Consider the following 22,666-nt stretch of genomic DNA (forward strand, 5'->3'; position numbering starts at 1 on the left):
AAAGTGTTCATATGTAGTAAAAACCTGAGAAATCCGTCCGTTTTCGTCATTTGTTATCGAATCGACTTAAAGCCAGATCGTTATATTGGCCGCTTTTCTCTCTGAGACGGTTACATTTATCGTCTGCAAAGCTATGTCGCGTGGTGCGGTATGCGGAGACACTAAAAGCACCATAGTAGAACACAGAAAAAGCTTCTAAGTTGAAGTAATAGCCAGTAAGAAGTAGTACAATTCAAGATTTAGTTATCGATTATTCACTTTTTAGCCGGCTTTGGTGGCTTGGACATGACCTTGGACCTTAAGATTTTGCATGAAAGGATGTCTAGCAGCCGCGTTGCATGGGAGAATGTGAAAAGTGTTAATATTTAGTAAAAACCTGAGAAATCCGTCCGTTTCGTCATTTGTTATCGAATCGAATTATAGCCAGATCGTCACATTGGCCGCTTTTCTCTCTGAGACGGTTACATTTATCGTCTGCAAAGCTATGTCGCGTGCTGCGGTATGCGGAAACACTAAAAGCACCATAGTAGAACACAGCAGAAGCTTTTAAGTTTAAGCAATAGCCAGTAAGAAGTAGTACAATTCACGTTTTAGTTATCGATTATTCACTTTTTAGGCGGCTTTGGTGGCTTGGACATGAGGTGGAACCTTAAGATTTTGCATGAAAGTAGGACTAGCAGCCGCGTTGCACGGGAGAATGTGAAAAGTGTTCATATGTAGTAAAAACCTGAGAAATCCGTGGGTTTTCGTCATTTGTTATAGTATCGACGTAAAGCCAGATAGTCACATTGGCCACTTTTCTCTCTGAAACAGTTACATTTATCATCTGCAAAGCTATGTCACGTGCTGCGGCATGCGGAGACACTAAAAGCACCATAGTAGAACAAAGAAGAAGCTTCTAAATTGATGTAATAGAAAGTAAGAAGTAGTACAACTCAAGTTTTAGTTATTGATTATTCACTTTTTAGACGGCTTTGGTGGCTTGGACATGACCTAGGACCTTAAGATTTTGCCTGAAAGGAGGACTAGCAGCTGCGTTGCACTGGAGAATGTGAAAAGTGTTCATATGTAGTAAAAACCTGAGAAATCCGTCCGTTTTCGTCATTTGTTATCGAATCGACTTAAAGCCAGATCGTCACATTGGGGGCTTTTCTCTCTGAGACGGTTACATTTATCGTCTGCAAAGCTATGTCGCGTGCTGCGGTATTCGGGGACACTAAAAGCACCATATTAGAACACAGAAGAAGCTTCAAAGTTTAAGCAATAGCCAGTAAGAAGTAGTACAATCCAAGTTGTAGTTATCGATTATTCACTTTTAGGCCGCCTTTGGTGGCTTGGACATGACCTAGGACCTTAAGATTTTGCATTAAAGGAGGACTAGCAGCCGCGTTGCACGGGAGAATGTGAAATGTGTTCTTATGTAGTAAAAACCTGAGAAATCCGTCCGTTTTCGTCATTTGTTATCGAATCGACTTAAAGCCCGAACGTTATATTTTCCGCTTTTCTCTCTGAGACGGTTACATTTATCGTCTGCAAAGCTATGTCGCGTGCTGCGGTATGCGGAGACACTAAAAGCACCATAGTAGAACACAGAAGAAACTTCTAAGTTGAAGTAATAGCCAGTAAGAAGTAGTACAATTCAAGTTTTAGTTATTGATTATTCACTTTTTAGCTGGATTTGGTGGCTTGGACAAGAGGTGGAACCTTAAGATTTTGCATGAATGGAGGACTAGCAGCCGCGTTGCACTGGAGAATGTGAAAAGTGTTCATATGTAGTAAAAACCTGAGAAATCCGTCCGTTTTCGTCATTTGTTATCGAATCGACTTAAGGCCAGATCGTCACATTGGCCGCTTTTCTCTCTGAGACGGTTACATTTATTGTCTGCAAAGCTATGTCGCATGCTGCGGTATGCGGAGACACTAAAAGCACCATAGTAGAACACAGAAGGAGCTTCTAAGTTGAAGTAATAGCCAGTAAGAAGTAGTACAATTCAAGTTTTAGTTGTCGATTATTCACTTTTTAGCCGGCTTTCGTGGCTTGGACATGACCTAGGACATTAAGATTTTGCATGAAAGGAGGACTAGCAGCCGCGTTGCACGGGAGAATGTGTAATGTGTTCTTTGGTAGTAAAAACCTGAGAAATCCGTCCGTTTTCGTCATTTGTTATCGAATCGACTTAAAGCCCGATCGTTATATTGGCCGCTTTTCTCTCTGAGACGGTTACATTTATCGTCTGCAAAGCTATGTCGCGTGCTGCGGTATGCGGAGACACTAAAAGCACCATAGTAGAACACAGAAGAAACTTCTAAGTTGAAGTAATAGCCAGTAAGAAGTAGTACAATTCAAGTTTTAGTTGTCGATTATTCACTTTTTAGCCGGCTTTGGTGGCTTGGACATGAACTAGGACCTTAAGATTTTGCATGATAGGAGGACTAGCAGCCGCGTTGCACGGGAGAATGTGAAAAGTGTTCATATGTAGTAAAAACCTGAGAAATCCGTCCGTTTTCGTCATTTGTTATCGAATCGACTTAAAGCCAGATCGTTATATTGGCCGCTTTTCTCTCTGAGACGGTTACATTTATCGTCTGCAAAGCTATGTCGCGTGCTGCGGTATGCGGAGACAGTAAAAGCACCATAGTAGAACACAGAAAAAGCTTCTAAGTTGAAGTAATAGCCAGTAAGAAGTAGTACAATTCAAGATTTAGTTATCGATTATTCACTTTTTAGCCGGCTTTGGTGGCTTGGACATGACCTTGGACCTTAAGATTTTGCATGAAAGGATGTCTAGCAGCCGCGTTGCATGGGAGAATGTGAAAAGTGTTAATATTTAGTAAAAACCTGTGAAATCCGTCCGTTTTCGTCATTTGTTATCGAATCGACTTAAAGCCAGATCGTCACATTGGCCGCTTTTCTCTCTGAGACGGTTACATTTATCGTCTGCAAAGCTATGTCGCGTGCTGCGGTATGCGGAAACACTAAAAGCACCATAGTAGAACACAGCAGAAGCTTTTAAGTTTAAGCAATAGCCAGTAAGAAGTAGTACAATTCAAGTTTTAGTTATAGATTATTCACTTTTTAGCCGGATTTGGTGGCTTGGACATGAGGTGGAACCTTAAGATTTTGCATGAAAGGAGGACTAGCAGCCGCGTTGCACGGGAGAATGTGAAAAGTGTTCATATGTAGTAAAAACCTGAGAAATACGTCCGTTTTCGTCATTTGTTATCGAATGGATTTAAAGCCAGATCGTCACATTGGCCGCACTTCTCTCTGAGACGGTTACATTTATCGTCTGCAAAGCTATGTCGCGTGCTGCGGTATGTGGAGACACTAAAAGCACCATATTAGAACACAGAAGAAGCTTCTAAGTTGAAGTAATAGCCAGTAAGAAGTAGTACAATTCAAGTTTTAGTTGTCGATTAATCACTTTTTACCCGGCTTTGGTGGCTTGGAAGTGACCTAGGACCTTAAGATTTTGCATGAAAGGAAGACTAGCAGCCTCGTTGCACGGGAGAAAGTGAAAAGTGTTCATATGTAGTAAAAACCTGAGAAATCCGTCTGTTTTCGTCATTTGTTATCGAATAGATTTAAAGCCAGATCGTCACATTGGCCGCTCTTCCCACTGAAACGGTTACATTTATCGTCTGCAAAGCTATGTCGCGTGCTGCGGTATGCGGAAACACTAAAAGCACCATAGTAGAACACAGAAGAAGCTTCTAAGTTGAAGTAATAGCCAGTAAGAAGTAGTACAATTCAAGTTTTAGTTGTCGATTATTCACTTTTTAGCCGGCTTTGGTGGCTTGGACATGACCTAGGACCTTAAGATTTTGCATGAAAGGAGGACTAGAAGCTGCGTTGCACTGGAGAATGTGAAAAGTGTTCATATGTAGTAAAAACCTGAGAAATCCGTCCGTTTTCGTCATTTGTTATCGAATCGACTTAAAGCCAGATCGTCACATAGGCCGCTTTTCTCTCTGAGACGGTTACATTTATCGTCTGCAAAGCTATGTCGTGTGCTGCGTTATGCGGAGACACTAAAAGCACCATAGTAGAACACAGAAGGAGCTTCCAAGTTGAAGTAATAGCCAATAAGAAGTAGTACAATTCAAGTTTTAGTTGTCGATTATTCACTTTTTAGCCGGCTTTGGTGGCTTGGACATGACCTAGGACATTAAGATTTTGCATGAAAGGAGGACTAGCAGCCGCGTTGCACGGGAGAATGTGAAAGTGTTCATATGTAGGAAAAACCTGAGAAATCAGTCCGTTTTCGTCATTTGTTATCGAAACGACTTAAAGCCAGATCGTCACATTGGCCGCTTTTCTCTCTGAGACGGTTACATTTATCGTCTGCAAAGCTATGTCGCGTGCTGCGGTATTCGGGGACACTAAAAGCACCATATTAGAACACAGAAGAAGCTTCAAAGTTGAAGCAATAGCCAGTAAGAAGTAGTACAATCAAAGTTTTAGTTATCGATTATTCACTTTTTAGCCGCCTTTGGTGGCTTGGACATGACCTAGGCCCTTAAGATTTTGCATGAAAGGAGGACTAGCAGCCGCGTTGCATGGGAGTATGTGAAATGTGTTCATATGGAGTAAAAACCTGAGAAATCCGTCCGTTTTCGTCATCTGTAATCGAATCGACTTATAGCCAGATCGTCACATTGGCCGCTTTTCTCTCTGAGACGGTTACATTTATCGTCTGCAAAGCTATGTCGCGTGCTGCGGTATGCGGAAACACTAAAAGCACCATAGTAGAACACAGCAGAAGCTTTTAAGTTTAAGCAATAGCCAGTAAGATGTAGTACAATTCACGTTTTAGTTATCGATTATTCACTTTTTAGCCGGCTTTGGTAGCTTGGACATGAGGTGGAACCTTAAGATTTTGCATGAAAGTAGGACTAGCAGCTGCGTTGCACGGGAGAATGTGAAAAGTGTTCATATGTAGTAAAAACCTGAGAAATCCGTGGGTTTTCGTCATTTGTTATAGTATCGACTTAAAGCCAGATAGTCACATTGGCCACTTTTCTCTCTGAAACAGTTACATTTATCATCTGCAAAGCTATGTCACGTGCTGCGGCATGCGGAGACACTAAAAGCACCATAGTAGAACACAGAAGAAGCTTCTAAATTGATATAATAGAAAGTAAGAAGTAGTACAATTCAAGTTTTAGTTATTGATTATTCACTTTTTAGACGGCTTTGGTGGCTTGGACATGACCTAGGACCTTAAGATTTTGCATGAAAGGAGGACTAGCAGCTGCGTTGCACTGGAGAATGTGAAAGGTGTTCATATGTAGTAAAAACCTGAGAAATCCGTCCGTTTTCGTCATTTGTTATCGAATCGACTGAAAGCCAGATCGTCACATTGGGGGTTTTTCTCTCTGAGACGGTTACATTTATCGTCTGCAAAGCTATGTCGCGTGCTGCGGTATTCGGGGACACTAAAAGCACCATATTAGAACACAGAAGAAGCTTCAAAGTTGAAGCAATAGCCAGTAAGAAGTAGTACAATCCAAGTTGTAATTATCGATTATTCACTTTTTAGCCGCCTTTGGTGGCTTGGACATGACCTAGGACCTTAAGATTTGCATTAAAGGAGGACTAGCAGCCGCGTTGCACGGGAGAATGTGAAAAGTGTTCATATGTAGTAAAAACCTGAGAAATCCGTCCGTTTTCGTCATTTGTTATCGAATCGATTTAAAGCCAGATCGTCACATTGGCCGCTCTTCTCTCTGAGACGTTTAGATTTATCGTCTGCAAAGCTATGTCGCGTGCTGCGGTATGTGGAGACACTAAAAGCACCATATTAGAACACAGAAGATGCTTCTAAGTTGAAGTAATAGCCAGTAAGAAGTAGTACAATTCAAGTTTTAGTTTTTGATTATTCACTTTTTAGCCAGATTTGGTGGCTTGGACATGAGGTGGAACCTTAAGATTTTGCATGAATGGAGGACTAGCAGCCGCGTTGCACGGGAGAATGTGAAATGTGTTCTTATGTAGTAAAAACCTGAGAAATCCGTCCGTTTTCGTCATTTGTTATCGAATCGACTTAAAGCCCGATCGTTATATTGGCCGCTTTTCTCTCTGAGACGGTTACATTTATCGTCTGCAAAGCTATGTCGCGTGCTGCGGTATGCGTAGACACTAAAAGCACCATAGTAGAACACAGAAGAAACCTCTAAGTTGAAGTAATAGCCAGTAAGAAGTAGTACAATTCAAGTTTTAGTTGTCGATTATTCACTTTTTAGCCGGCTTTGGTGGCTTGGACATGAACTAGGACCTTAAGATTTTGCATGAAAGGAGGACTAGCAGCCACGTTGCACGGAAGAATGTGAAAAGTGTTCATATGTAGTAAAAACCTGAGAAATCCGTCCGTTTTCGTCATTTGTTATCGAATCGACTTAAAGCCAGATCGTTATATTGGCCGCTTTTCTCTCTGAGACGGTTACATTTATCGTCTGCAAATCTATGTCGCGTGCTGCGGTATGCGGAGACAGTAAAAGCACCATAGTAGAACACAGAAAAAGCTTCTAAGTTGAAGTAATAGCCAGTAAGAAGTAGTACAATTCAAGATTTAGTTATCGATTATTCACTTTTTAGCCGGCTTTGGTGGCTTGGACATGACTTTGGACCTTAAGATTTTGCATGAAAGGATGTCTAGCAGCCGCGTTGCATGGGAGAATGTGAAAAGTGTTAATATTTAGTAAAAACCTGTGAAATCCGTCCGTTTTCGTCATTTGTTATCGAATCGACGTAAAGCCAGATCGTCACATTGGCCGCTTTTCTCTCTGAGACGGTTACATTTATCGTCTGCAAAGCTATGTCGCGTGCTGCGGTATGCGGAAACACTAAAAGCACCATAGTAGAACACAGCAGAAGCTTTTAAGTTTAAGCAATAGCCAGTAAGAAGTAGTACAATTCAAGTTTTAGTTATTGATTATTCACTTTTTAGCCGGATTTGGAGGCTTGGACATGAGGTGGAACCTTAAGATTTTGCATGAAAGGAGGACTAGCAGCCGCGTTGCACGGGAGAATGTGAAAAGTGTTCATATGTAGTAAAAACCTGAGAAATACGTCCGTTTTCGTCATTTGTTATCGAATGGATTTACAGCCAGATCGTCATATTGGCCGCTCTTCTCTCTGAGACGGTTACATTTATCGTCTGCAAAGCTATGTCGCGTGCTGCGGTATGCGGAGACACTAAAAGCACCATATTAGAACACAGAAGAAGCTTCTAAGTTGAAGTAATAGCCAGTAAGAAGTAGTACAATTCAAGTTTTAGTTGTCGATTAATCACTTTTTACTCGGCTTTGGTGGCTTGGAAGTGACCTAGGACCTTAAGATTTTGCATTAAAGGAAGACTAGCAGCCTCGTTGCACGGGAGAAAGTGAAAAGTGTTCATATGTAGTAAAAACCTGAGAAATCCGTCCGTTTCCGTCATTTGTTATCGAATCGATTTAAAGGCAGATCGTCACATTGGCCGCTCTTCCCACTGAAACGGTTACATTTATCGTCTGCAAAGCTATGTCGCGTGCTGCGGTATGCGGAAACACTAAAAGAACCATAGTAGAACACAGAAGAAGCTTCTAAGTTGAAGTAATAGCCAGTAAGAAGTAGTACAATTCAAGTTTTAGTTGTCGATTATTCACTTTTTAGCCGGCTTTGGTGGCTTGGACATGACCTAGGACCTTAAGATTTTGCATGAAAGGAGGACTAGCAGCTGCGTTGCACTGGAGAATGTGAAAAGTGTTCATATGTAGTAAAAACCTGAAAAATCCGACCGTTTTCGTCATTTGTTATCGAATCGACTTAAAGCCAGATCGTCACATTGGCCGCTTTTCTCTCTGAGACGGTTACATTTATCGTCTGCAAAGCTATGTCGTGTGCTGCGGTATGCGGAGACACTAAAAGCACCATAGTAGAACACAGAAGAAGCTTCCATGTTGAAGTAATAGCCAGTAAGAAGTAGTACAATTCAAGTTTTAGTTATCGATTATTCACTTTTTAGCCGGCTTTGGTGGCTTGGACATGAACTAGGAACTTAAGATTTTGCATGAAAGGAGGACTAGCAGCCGCGTTGCACGGGAGAATGTGAAAAGTGTTCATATGTAGTGAAAACCTTAGAAATCCGTCCGTTTTCGTCATTTGTTATCGAATCGACTTAAAGCCCGATCGTTATATTGGCCGCTTTTCTCTCTGAGACGGTTACATTTATCGTCTGCAAAGCTATGTCGCGTGCTGCGATATGCGGAGACACTAATAGCACCATAGTAGAACACAGAAGAAACTTCTAAGTTGAAGTAATAGCCAGTAAGAAGTAGTACAATTCAAGTTTTAGTTGTCGATTATTCACTTTTTAGCCGGCATTGGTGGCTTGGACATGACCTAGGACCTGAAGATTTTGCATGAGAGGAGGACTAGCAGCCGCGTTGCACGGGAGAATGTGAAATGTGTTCTTATGTAGTAAAAACCTGAGAAATCGGTCCGTTTTCGTCATTTGTTATCGAATCGACTTAAAGCCCGATCGTTATATAGGCCGCTTTTCTCTCTGAGACGGTTACATTTATCGTCTGCAAAGCTATGTCGCGTGCTGCGGTATGCGGAGACACTAAAAGCACCATAGTAGAACACAGAAGAAACTTCTAAGTTGAAGTAATAGCCAGTAAGAAGTAGTACAATTCAAGTTGTAGTTGTCGATTATTCACTTTTTAGCCGGCTTTGATGGCTTGGACATGAACTAGGACCTTAAGATTTTGCATGAAAGGAGGGCTAGCAGCCGCGTTGCACGGGAGAATGTGAAAAGTGTTCATATGTAGTAAAAACCTGAGAAATCCGTCCGTTTTCGTCATTTGTTATCGAATCGATTTAAAGCCAGATCGTCACATTGGCCGCTCTTCTCTCTGAGACGTTTACATTTATCGTCTGCAAAGCTATGTCGCGTGCTGCGGTATGTGGAGACACTAAAAGCACCATATTAGAACACAGAAGACGCTTCTAAGTTGAAGTAATAGCCAGTAAGAAGTAGTACTATTTAAGTTTTAGTTGTCGATTAATCACTTTTTAGCCGGCTTTGGTGGCTTGGACATGACCTAGGCCCTTAAGATTTTGCATGAAAGGAGGACTAGCAGCCGCGTTGCATGGGAGTATGTGAAATGTGTTCATATGGAGTAAAAACCTGAGAAATCCGTCCGTTTTCGTCATCTGTTATCGAATCGACTTAAAGCCAGATCGTCACATTGGCCGCTTTTCTCTCTGAGACGGTTACATTTATCGTCGGCAAAGCTATGTCGCGTGCTGCGATATGCGGAGACACTAATAGCACCATAGTAGAATACAGAAGAAACTTCTAAGTTGAAGTAATAGCCAGTAAGTAGTAGTACAATTCAAGTTTTAGTTGTCGATTATTCACTCTTTAGCCGGCATTGGTGGCTTGGACATGACCTAGGACCTGATGATTTTGCATGAGAGGAGGACTAGCAGCCGCGTTGCACGGGAGAATGTGAAAAGTGTTCTTATGTAGTAAAAACCTGAGAAATCCGTCCGTTTTCGTCATTTGTTATCGAATCGACTTAAAGCCAGATCGTTATATTGGCCGCTTTTCTCTCTGAGACGGTTACATTTATCGTCTGCAAAGCTATGTCGCGTGCTGCGGTATGCGGAGACACTAAAAGCACCATAGTAGAACACAGAAAAAGCTTCTAAGTTGAAGTAATAGCCAGTGAGAAGTAGTACAATTCAAGATTTAGTTATCGATTATTCACTTTTTAGCCGGCTTTGGTGGCTTGGACATGACCTTGGACGTTAAGATTTTGCATGAAAGGATGTCTAGCAGCCGCGTTGCATGGGAGAATGTGAAAAGTGTTAATATTTAGTAAAAACCTGAGAAATCCGTCCGTTTCGTCATTGGTTATCGAATCGACTTATAGCCAGATCGTCACATTGGCCGCTTTTCTCTCTGAGACGGTTACATTTATCGTCTGCAAAGCTATGTCGCGTGCTGCGGTATGCGGAAACACTAAAAGCACCATACTAGAACACAGCAGAAGCTTTTAAGTTTAAGCAATAGCCAGTAAGAAGTAGTACAATTCACGTTTTAGTTATCGATTATTCACTTTTTAGCCGGCTTTGGTAGCTTGGACATGAGGTGGAACCTTAAGATTTTGCATGAAAGTAGGACTAGCAGCCGCGTTGCACGGGAGAATGTGAAAAGTGTTCATATGTAGTAAAAACCTGAGAAATCCGTGGGTTTTCGTCATTTGTTATAGTATCGACTTAAAGCCAGATAGTCACATTGGCCACTTTTCTCTCTGAAACAGTTACATTTATCATCTGCAAAGCTATGTCACGTGCTGCGGCATGCGGAGACACTAAAAGCACCATAGTAGAACACAGAAGAAGCTTCTAAATTGATATAGTAGAAAGTAAGAAGTAGTACAATTCAAGTTTTAGTTATTGATTATTCACTTTTTAGACGGCTTTGGTGGCTTGGACATGACCTAGGACCTTAAGATTTTGCATGAAAGGAGGACTAGCAGCTGCGTTGCACTGGAGAATGTGAAAAGTGTTCATATGTAGTAAAAACCTGAGAAATCCGTCCGGTTTCGTCATTTGTTATCGAATCGACTTAAAGCCAGATCGTCACATTGGGGGATTTTCTCTCTGAGACGGTTACATTTATCGTCTGCAAAGCTATGTCGCGTGCTGCGGTATTCGGGGACACTAAAAGCACCATATTAGAACACAGAAGAAGCTTCAAAGTTGAAGCAATAGCCAGTAAGAAGTAGTACAATCCAAGTTGTAGTTATCGATTATTCACTTTTTAGCCGCCTTTGGTGGCTTGGACATGACCTAGGACCTTAAGATTTGCATTAAAGGAGGACGAGCAGCCGCGTTGCACGGGAGAATGTGAAAAGTGTTCATATGTAGTAAAAACCTGAGAAATCCGTCCGTTTTCGTCATTTGTTATCGAATCGATTTAAAGCCATATCGTCACATTGGCCGCTCTTCTCTCTGAGACGTTTACATTTATCGTCTGCAAAGCTATGTCGCGTGCTGCGGTATGTGGAGACACTAAAAGCACCATATTAGAACACAGAAGATGCTTCTAAGTTGAAGTAATAGCCAGTAAGAAGTAGTACAATTCAAGTTTTAGTTTTTGATTATTCAATTTTTAGCCAGATTTGGTGGCTTGGACATGAGGTGGAACCTTAAGATTTTGCATGAATGGAGGACTAGCAGCCGCGTTGCACGGGAGAATGTGAAATGTGTTCTTATGTAGTAAAAACCTGAGAAATCCGTCCGTTTTCGTCATTTGTTATCGAATCGACTTAAAGCCCGATCGTTATATTGGCCGCTTTTCTCTCTGAGACGGTTACATTTATCGTCTGCAAAGCTATGTCGCGTGCTGCGGTATGCGGAGACACTAAAAGCACCATAGTAGAACACAGAAGAAACCTCTAAGTTGAAGTAATAGCCAGTAAGAAGTAGTACAATTCAAGTTTTAGTTGTCGATTATTCACTTTTTAGCCGGCTTTGGTGGCTTGGACATGAACTAGGACCTTAAGATTTTGCATGAAAGGAGGACTAGCAGCCACGTTGCACGGAAGAATGTGAAAAGTGTTCATATGTAGTAAAAACCTGAGAAATCCGTCCGTTTTCGTCATTTGTTATCGAATCGACTTAAAGCCAGATCGTTATATTGGCCGCTTTTCTCTCTGAGACGGTTACATTTATCGTCTGCAAAGCTATGTCGCGTGCTGCGGTATGCGGAGACACAAAAAGCACCATAGTAGAACACAGAAAAAGCTTCTAAGTTGAAGTAATAGCCAGTAAGAAGTAGTACAATTCAAGATTTAGTTATCGATTATTCACTTTTTAGCCGGCTTTGGTGGCTTGGACACGACCTTGGACCTTAAGATTTTGCATGAAAGGATGTATAGCAGCCGCGTTGCATGGGAGAATGTGAAAAGTGTTAATATTTAGTAAAAACCTGTGAAATCCGTCCGTTTTCGTCATTTGTTATCGAATCGACGTAAAGCCAGATCGTCACATTGGCCGCTTTTCTCTCTGAGACGGTTACATTTATCGTCTGCAAAGCTATGTCGCGTGATGCGGTATGCGGAAACACTAAAAGCACCATAGTAGAACACAGCAGAAGCTTTTAAGTTTAAGCAATAGCCAGTAAGAAGTAGTACAATTCAAGTTTTAGTTATTGATTATTCACTTTTTAGCCGGATTTGGTGGCTTGGACATGAGGTGGAACCTTAAGATTTTGCATGAAAGTAGGACTAGCAGCCGCGTTGCACGGGAGAATGTGAAAAGTGTTCATATGTAGTAAAAACCTGAGAAATACGTCCGTTTTCGTCATTTGTTATCGAATGGATTTAAAGCCAGATCGTCACATTGGCCGCTCTTCTCTCTGAGACGGTTACATTTATCGTCTGCAAAGCTATGTCGCGTGCTGCGGTATGCGGAAACACTAAAAGCACCATATTAGAACACAGAAGAAGCTTCTAAGTTGAAGTAATAGCCAGTAAGAAGTAGTACAATTCAAGTTTTAGTTGTCGATTAATCACTTTTTACTCGGCTTTGGTGGCTTGGAAGTGACCTAGGACCTTAAGATTTTGCATGAAAGGAAGACTAGCAGCCTCGTTGCACGGGAGAAAGTGAAAAGTGTTCATATGTAGTAAAAACCTGAGAAATCCGTCCGTTTTCGTCATTTGTTATCGAATCGATTTAAAGGCAGATCGTCACATTGGCCGCTCTTCCCCCTGAAACGGTTACATTTATCGTCTGCAAAGTTATGTCGCGTGCTGCGGTATGCGGAAACACTAAAAGCACCATAGTAGAACACAGAAGAAGCTTCTAAGTTGAAGTAATAGCCAGTAAGAAGTAGTACAATTCAAGTTTTAGTTGTCGATTATTCACTTTTTAGCCGGCTTTGGTGGCTTGGACATGACCTAGGACCTTAAGATTTTGCATGAAAGGAGGACTAGCAGCTGCGTTGCACTGGAGAATGTGAAAAGTGTTCATATGTAGTAAAAACCTGAAAAATCCGACCGTTTTCGTCATTTGTTATCGAATCGACTTAAAGCCAGATCGTCACATTGGCCGCTTTTCTCTCTGAGACGGTTACATTTATCGTCTGCAAAGCTATGTCGTGTGCTGCGGTATGCGGAGACACTAAAAGCACCATAGTAGAACACAGAAGAAACTTCTAAGTTGAAGTAATAGCCAGTAAGAAGTAGTACAATTCAAGTTTTAGTTGTCGATTATTCACTTTTTAGCCGGCTTTGATGGCTTGGACATGAACTAGGACCTTAAGACTTTCCATGAAAGGAGGGCTAGCAGCCGCGTTGCACGGGAGAATGTGAAAAGTGTTCATATATAGTAAAAACCTGAGAAATCCGTCCGTTTTCGTCATTTGTTATCGAATCGACTTAAAGCCAGATCGTCACATTGGCCGCTTTTCTCTCTGAGACGGTTACATTTATCGTCTGCAAAGCTATGTCGCGTGCTGCGGTATGCGGAGACAGTAAAAGCACCATAGTAGAACACAGAAAAAGCTTCTAAGTTGAAGTAATAGCCAGTAAGAAGTAGTACAATTCAAGATTAAGTTATCGATTATTCACTTTTTAGCCGGCTTTGGTGGCTTGGACATGACCTTGGACCTTAAGATTTTGCATGAAAGGATGTCTAGCAGCCGCGTTGCATGGGAGAATGTGAAAAGTGTTAATATTTAGTAAAAACCTGTGAAATCCGTCCGTTTTCGTCATTTGTTATCGAATCGACTTAAAGCCAGATCGTCACATTGGCCGCTTTTCTCTCTGAGACGGTTACATTTATCGTCTGCAAAGCTATGTCGCGTGCTGCGGTATGCGGAAACACTAAAAGCACCATAGTAGAACACAGAAGAAGCTTTTAAGTTTAAGCAATAGCCAGTAAGAAGTAGTACAATCAAAGTTTTAGTTATCGATTATTCACTTTTTAGCCGCCTTTGGTGGCTTGGACATGACCTAGGACCTTAAGATTTTGCATGAAAGGAGGACTAGCAGCCGCGTTGCACGGGAGAATGTGAAAAGTGTTCATATGTAGTAAAAACCTGAGAAATCCGTCCGTTTTCGTCATTTGTTATCGAATCGATTTAAAGCCAGATCGTCACATTGGCCGCTCTTCTCTCTGAGACGTTTACATTTGTCGTCTGCAAAGCTATGTCGCGTGCTGCGGTATGTGGAGACACTAAAAGCACCATATTAGAACACAGAAGACGCTTCTAAGTTGAAGTAATAGCCAGTAAGAAGTAGTACTATTTAAGTTTTAGTTGTCGATTAATCACTTTTTAGCCGGCTTTGGTGGCTTGGACATGACCTAGGCCCTTAAGATTTTGCATGAAAGGAGGACTAGCAGCCGCGTTGCATGGGAGTATGTGAAATGTGTTCATATGGAGTAAAAACCTGAGAAATCCGTCCGTTTTCGTCATCTGTTATCGAATCGACTTAAAGCCAGATCGTTATATTGGCCGCTTTTCTCTCTGAGACGGTTACATTTATCGTCTGCAAAGCTATGTCGCGTGCTGCGGTATGCGGAGACACTAAAAGCACCACAGTAGAACACAGAAAAAGCTTCTAAGTTGAAGTAATAGCCAGTGAGAAGTAGTACAATTCAAGATTTAGTTATCGATTATTCACTTTTTAGCCGGCTTTGGTGGCTTGGACATGACCTTGGACGTTAAGATTTTGCATGAAAGGATGTCTAGCAGCCGCGTTGCATGGGAGAATGTGAAAAGTGTTAATATTTAGTAAAAACCTGAGAAATCCGTCCGTTTCGTCATTTGTTATCGAATCGACTTATAGCCAGATCGTCACATTGGCCGCTTTTCTCTCTGAGACGGTTACATTTATCGTCTGCAAAGCTATGTCGCGTGCTGCGGTATGCGGAAACACTAAAAGCACCATAGTAGAACACAGCAGAAGCTTTTAAGTTTAAGCAATAGCCAGTAAGAAGTAGTACAATTCACGTTTTAGTTATCGATTATTCACTTTTTAGCCGGCTTTGGTAGCTTGGACATGAGGTGGAACCTTAAGATTTTGCATGAAAGTAGGACTAGCAGCCGCGTTGCACGGGAGAATGTGAAAAGTGTTCATATGTAGTAAAAACCTGAGAAATCCGTGGGTTTTCGTCATTTGTTATAGTATCGACTTAAAGCCAGATAGTCACATTGGCCACTTTTCTCTCTGAAACAGTTACATTTATCATCTGCAAAGCTATGTCACGTGCTGCGGCATGCGGAGACACTAAAAGCACCATAGTAGAACACAGAAGAAGCTTCTAAATTGATATAATAGAAAGTAAGAAGTAGTACAATTCAAGTTTTAGTTATTGATTATTCACTTTTTAGACGGCTTTGGTGGCTTGGAAATGACCTAGGACCTTAAGATTTTGCATGAAAGGAGGACTAGCAGCTGCGTTGCACTGGAGAATGTGAGAAGTGTTCATATGTAGTAAAAACCTGAGAAATCCGTCCGTTTTCGTCATTTGTTATCGAATCGACTTAAAGCCAGATCGTCACATTGGGGGTTTTTCTCTCTGAGACGGTTACATTTATCGTCTGCAATGCTATGTCGCGTGCTGCGGTATTCGGGGACACTAGAAGCACCATATTAGAACACAGAAGAAGCTTCAAAGTTGAAGCAATAGCCAGTAAGAAGTAGTACAATCCAAGTTGTAGTTATCGATTATTCACTTTTTAGCCGCCTTTGGTGGCTTGGACATGACCTAGGACCTTAAGATTTGCATTAAAGGAGGACTAGCAGCCGCGTTGCACGGGAGAATGTGAAAAGTGTTCATATGTAGTAAAAACCTGAGAAATCCGTCCGTTTTCGTCATTTGTTATCGAATCGATTTAAAGCCAGATCGTCACATTGGCCGCTCTTCTCTCTGAGACGTTTACATTTATCGTCTGCAAAGCTATGTCGCGTGCTGCGGTATGTGGAGACACTAAAAGCACCATATTAGAACACAGAAGATGCTTCTAAGTTGAAGTAATAGCCAGTAAGAAGTAGTACAATTCAAGTTTTAGTTTTTGATTATTCACTTTTTAGCCAGATTTGGTGGCTTGGACATGAGGTGGAACCTTAAGATTTTACATGAATGGAGGACTAGCAGCCGCGTTGCACGGGAGAATGTGAAATGTGTTCTTATGTAGTAAAAACCTGAGAAATCCGTCCGTTTTCGTCATTTGTTATCGAATCGACTTAAAGCCCGATCGTTATATTGGCCGCTTTTCTCTCTGAGACGGTTACATTTATCGTCTGCAAAGCTATGTCGCGTGCTGCGGTATGCGGAGACACTAAAAGCACCATAGTAGAACACAGAAGATACCTCTAAGTTGAAGTAATAGCCAGTAAGAAGTAGTACAATTCAAGATTTAGTTATCGATTATTCACTTTTTAGCCGGCTTTGGTGGCTTGGACAAGACCTTGGACCTTAAGATTTTGCATGAAAGGATGTCTAGCAGCCGCGTTGCATGGGAGAATGTGAAAAGTGTTAATATTTAGTAAAAACCTGTGAAATCCGTCCGTTTTCGTCATTTGTTATCGAATCGACGTAAAGCCAGATCGTCACATTGGCCGCTTTTCTCTCTGAGACGGTTACATTTATCGTGTGCAAAGCTATGTCGCGTGCTGCGGTATGCGGAAACACTAAAAGCACCATAGTAGAACACAGCAGAAGCTTTTAAGTTTAAGCAATAGCCAGTAAGAAGTAGTACAATTCAAGTTTTAGTTATTGATTATTCACTTTTTAGCCGGATTTGGTGGCTTGGACATGAGGTGGAACCTTAAGATTTTGCATGAAAGGAGGACTAGCAGCCGCGTTGCACGGGAGAATGTGAAAAGTGTTCATATGTAGTAAAAACCTGAGAAATACGTCCGTTTTCGTCATTTGTTATCGAATGGATTTAAAGCCAGATCGTCACATTTGCCGCTCTTCTCTCTGAGACGGTTACATTTATCGTCTGCAAAGCTATGTCGCGTGCTGCGGTATGCGGAGACACTAAAAGCACCATATTAGAACACAGAAGAAGCTTCTAAGTTGAAGTAATAGCCAGTAAGAAGTAGTACAATTCAAGTTTTAGTTGTCGATTAATCACTTTTTACTCGGCTTTGGTGGCTTGGAAGTGACCTAGGACCTTAAGATTTTGCATGAAAGGAAGACTAGCAGCCTCGTTGCACGGGAGAAAGTGAAAAGTGTTCATATGTAGTAAAAACCTGAGAAATCCGTCCGTTTTCGTCATTTGTTATCGAATCGATTTAAAGGCAGATCGTCACATTGGCCGCTCTTCCCACTGAAACGGTTACATTTATCGTCTTCAAAGCTATGTCGCGTGCTGCGGTATGCGGAAACACTAAAAGCACCATAGTAGAACACAGAAGAAGCTTCTAAGTTGAAGTAATAGCCAGTAAGAAGTAGTACAATTCAAGTTTTAGTTGTCGATTATTCACTTTTTAGCCGGCTTTGGTGGCTTGGACATGACCTAGGACCTTAAGATTTTGCATGAAAGGAGGACTAGCAGCTGCGTTGCACTGGAGAATGTGAAAAGTGTTCATATGTAGTAAAAACCTGAAAAATCCGACCGTTTTCGTCATTTGTTATCGAATCGACTTAAAGCCAGATCGTCACATTGGCCGCTTTTCTCTCTGAGACGGTTACATTTATCGTCTGCAAAGCTATGTCGTGTGCTGCGGTATGCGGAGACACTAAAAGCACCATAGTAGAACACAGAAGAAGCTTCCATGTTGAAGTAATAGCCAGTAAGAAGTAGTACAATTCAAGTTTTAGTTATCGATTATTCACTTTTTAGCCGGCTTTGGTGGCTTGGACATGAACTAGGACCTTAAGATTTTGCATGAAAGGAGGACTAGCAGCCGCGTTGCACGGGAGAATGTGGAAAGTGTTCATATGTAGTAAAAACCTGAGAAATACGTCCGTTTTCGTCATTTGTTATCGAATCGATTTAAAGCCAGATCGTCACATTGGCCGCTCTTCCCACTGAAACGGTTACATTTATCGTCTGCAAAGCTATGTCGCGTGCTGCGGTATGCGGAAACACTAAAAGCACCATAGTAGAACACAGAAGAAGCTTCTAAGTTGAAGTAATAGCCAGTAAGAAGTAGTACAATTCAAGTTTTAGTTGTCGATTATTCACTTTTTAGCCGGCTTTGGTGGCTTGGACATGACCTAGGACCTTAAGATTTTGCATGAAAGGAGGACTAGCAGCTGCGTTGCACTGGAGAATGTGAAAAGTGTTCATATGTAGTAAAAACCTGAGAAATCCGTCCGTTTTCGTCATTTGTTATCGAATCGACTTAAAGCCAGATCGTCACATTGGCCGCTTTTCTCTCTGAGACGGTTACATTTATCGTCTGCAAAGCTATGTCGTGTGCTGCGGCAGGCGGAGACACTAAAAGCACCATAGTAGAACACAGAAGGAGCTTCCAAGTTGAAGTAATAGCCAATAAGAAGTAGTACAATTCAAGTTTTAGTTGTCGATTATTCACTTTTTAGCCGGCTTTGGTGGCTTGGACATGACCTAGGACATTAAGATTTTGCATGAAAGGAGGACTAGCAGCCGCGTTGCACGGGAGAATGTGAAAGTGTTCATATGTAGGAAAAACCTGAGAAATCAGCCCGTTTTCGTCATTTGTTATCGAAACGACTTAAAGCCAGATCGTCACATTGGCCGCTTTTCTCTCTGAGACGTTTACATTTATCGTCTGCAAAGCTATGTCGCGTGCTGCGGTATTCGGGGACACTAAAAGCACCATATTAGAACACAGAAGAAGCTTCAAAGTTGAAGCAATAGCCAGTAAGAAGTAGTACAATCCAAGTTTTAGTTATCGATTATTCACTTTTTAGCCGCCTTTGGTGGCTTGGACATGACCTAGGACCTTAAGATTTTGCATGAAAGGAGGACTAGCAGCCGCGTTGCACGGGAGAATGTGAAAAGTGTTCATATGTAGTAAAAACCTGAGAAATCCGTCCGTTTTCGTCATTTGTTATCGAATCGATTTAAAGCCAGATCGTCACATTGGCCGCTCTTCTCTCTGAGACGTTTACATTTATCGTCTGCAAAGCTATGTCGCGTGCTGCGGTATGTGGAGACACTAAAAGCACCATATTAGAACACAGAAGATGCTTCTAAGTTGAAGTAATAGCCAGTAAGAAGTAGTACTATTTAAGTTTTAGTTGTCGATTAATCACTTTTTAGCCGGCTTTGGTGGCTTGGACATGACCTAGGACCTTAAGATTTTGCATGAAAGGAGGACTAGCAGCCGCGTTGCACGGGAGAATGTGAAAAATGTTCATATGTAGAAAAAACCTGAGAAATCCGTCCGTTTTCGTCATTTGTTATCGAATCGATTTAAAGCCAGATCGTCACATTGGCCGCTCTTCTCTCTGAGACGGTTACATTTATCGTCTGCAAAGCTATGTCGCGTGCTGCGGTATGCGGAGACAGTAAAAGCACCATAGTAGAACACAGAAAAAGCTTCTAAGTTGAAGTAATAGCCAGTAAGAAGTAGTACAATTCAAGATTAAGTTATCGATTATTCACTTTTTAGCCGGCTTTGGTGGCTTGGACATGACCTTGGACCTTAAGATTTTGCATGAAAGGATGTCTAGCAGCCGCGTTGCATGGGAGAATGTGAAAAGTGTTAATATTTAGTAAAAACCTGTGAAATCCGTCCGTTTTCGTCATTTGTTATCGAATCGACTTAAAGCCAGATCGTCACATTGGCCGCTTTTCTCTCTGAGACGGTTACATTTATCGTCTGCAAAGCTATGTCGCGTGCTGCGGTATGCGGAAACACTAAAAGCACCATAGTAGAACACAGAAGAAGCTTTTAAGTTTAAGCAATAGCCAGTAAGAAGTAGTACAATCAAAGTTTTAGTTATCGATTATTCACTTTTTAGCCGCCTTTGGTGGCTTGGACATGACCTAGGACCTTAAGATTTTGCATGAAAGGAGGACTAGCAGCCGCGTTGCACGGGAGAATGTGAAAAGTGTTCATATGTAGTAAAAACCTGAGAAATCCGTCCGTTTTCGTCATTTGTTATCGAATCGATTTAAAGCCAGATCGTCACATTGGCCGCTCTTCTCTCTGAGACGTTTACATTTGTCGTCTGCAAAGCTATGTCGCGTGCTGCGGTATGTGGAGACACTAAAAGCACCATATTAGAACACAGAAGACGCTTCTAAGTTGAAGTAATAGCCAGTAAGAAGTAGTACTATTTAAGTTTTAGTTGTCGATTAATCACTTTTTAGCCGGCTTTGGTGGCTTGGACATGACCTAGGCCCTTAAGATTTTGCATGAAAGGAGGACTAGCAGCCGCGTTGCATGGGAGTATGTGAAATGTGTTCATATGGAGTAAAAACCTGAGAAATCCGTCCGTTTTCGTCATCTGTTATCGAATCGACTTAAAGCCAGATCGTTATATTGGCCGCTTTTCTCTCTGAGACGGTTACATTTATCGTCTGCAAAGCTATGTCGCGTGCTGCGGTATGCGGAGACACTAAAAGCACCACAGTAGAACACAGAAAAAGCTTCTAAGTTGAAGTAATAGCCAGTGAGAAGTAGTACAATTCAAGATTTAGTTATCGATTATTCACTTTTTAGCCGGCTTTGGTGGCTTGGACATGACCTTGGACGTTAAGATTTTGCATGAAAGGATGTCTAGCAGCCGCGTTGCATGGGAGAATGTGAAAAGTGTTAATATTTAGTAAAAACCTGAGAAATCCGTCCGTTTCGTCATTTGTTATCGAATCGACTTATAGCCAGATCGTCACATTGGCCGCTTTTCTCTCTGAGACGGTTACATTTATCGTCTGCAAAGCTATGTCGCGTGCTGCGGTATGCGGAAACACTAAAAGCACCATAGTAGAACACAGCAGAAGCTTTTAAGTTTAAGCAATAGCCAGTAAGAAGTAGTACAATTCACGTTTTAGTTATCGATTATTCACTTTTTAGCCGGCTTTGGTAGCTTGGACATGAGGTGGAACCTTAAGATTTTGCATGAAAGTAGGACTAGCAGCCGCGTTGCACGGGAGAATGTGAAAAGTGTTCATATGTAGTAAAAACCTGAGAAATCCGTGGGTTTTCGTCATTTGTTATAGTATCGACTTAAAGCCAGATAGTCACATTGGCCACTTTTCTCTCTGAAACAGTTACATTTATCATCTGCAAAGCTATGTCACGTGCTGCGGCATGCGGAGACACTAAAAGCACCATAGTAGAACACAGAAGAAGCTTCTAAATTGATATAATAGAAAGTAAGAAGTAGTACAATTCAAGTTTTAGTTATTGATTATTCACTTTTTAGACGGCTTTGGTGGCTTGGACATGACCTAGGACCTTAAGATTTTGCATGAAAGGAGGACTAGCAGCTGCGTTGCACTGGAGAATGTGAGAAGTGTTCATATGTAGTAAAAACCTGAGAAATCCGTCCGTTTTCGTCATTTGTTATCGAATCGACTTAAAGCCAGATCGTCACATTGGCCGCTTTTCTCTCTGAGACGGTTACATTTATCGTCTGCAATGCTATGTCGCGTGCTGCGGTATGCGGAGACAGTAAAAGCACCATAGTAGAACACAGAAAAAGCTTCTAAGTTGAAGTAATAGCCAGTAAGAAGTAGTACAATTCAAGATTAAGTTATCGATTATTCACTTTTTAGCCGGCTTTGGTGGCTTGGACATGACCTTGGACCTTAAGATTTTGCATGAAAGGATGTCTAGCAGCCGCGTTGCATGGGAGAATGTGAAAAGTGTTAATATTTAGTAAAAACCTGTGAAATCCGTCCGTTTTCGTCATTTGTTATCGAATCGACTTAAAGCCAGATCGTCACATTGGCCGCTTTTCTCTCTGAGACGGTTACATTTATCGTCTGCAAAGCTATGTCGCGTGCTGCGGTATGCGGAAACACTAAAAGCACCATAGTAGAACACAGAAGAAGCTTTTAAGTTTAAGCAATAGCCAGTAAGAAGTAGTACAATCAAAGTTTTAGTTATCGATTATTCACTTTTTAGCCGCCTTTGGTGGCTTGGACATGACCTAGGACCTTAAGATTTTGCATGAAAGGAGGACTAGCAGCCGCGTTGCACGGGAGAATGTGAAAAGTGTTCATATGTAGTAAAAACCTGAGAAATCCGTCCGTTTTCGTCATTTGTTATCGAATCGATTTAAAGCCAGATCGTCACATTGGCCGCTCTTCTCTCTGAGACGTTTACATTTGTCGTCTGCAAAGCTATGTCGCGTGCTGCGGTATGTGGAGACACTAAAAGCACCATATTAGAACACAGAAGACGCTTCTAAGTTGAAGTAATAGCCAGTAAGAAGTAGTACTATTTAAGTTTTAGTTGTCGATTAATCACTTTTTAGCCGGCTTTGGTGGCTTGGACATGACCTAGGCCCTTAAGATTTTGCATGAAAGGAGGACTAGCAGCCGCGTTGCATGGGAGTATGTGAAATGTGTTCATATGGAGTAAAAACCTGAGAAATCCGTCCGTTTTCGTCATCTGTTATCGAATCGACTTAAAGCCAGATCGTTATATTGGCCGCTTTTCTCTCTGAGACGGTTACATTTATCGTCTGCAAAGCTATGTCGCGTGCTGC

This window comes from Schistocerca gregaria, chromosome 9 (genome assembly GCF_023897955.1).
Source record: "Schistocerca gregaria isolate iqSchGreg1 chromosome 9, iqSchGreg1.2, whole genome shotgun sequence".
Lineage (NCBI taxonomy): Eukaryota > Metazoa > Arthropoda > Insecta > Orthoptera > Acrididae > Schistocerca > Schistocerca gregaria.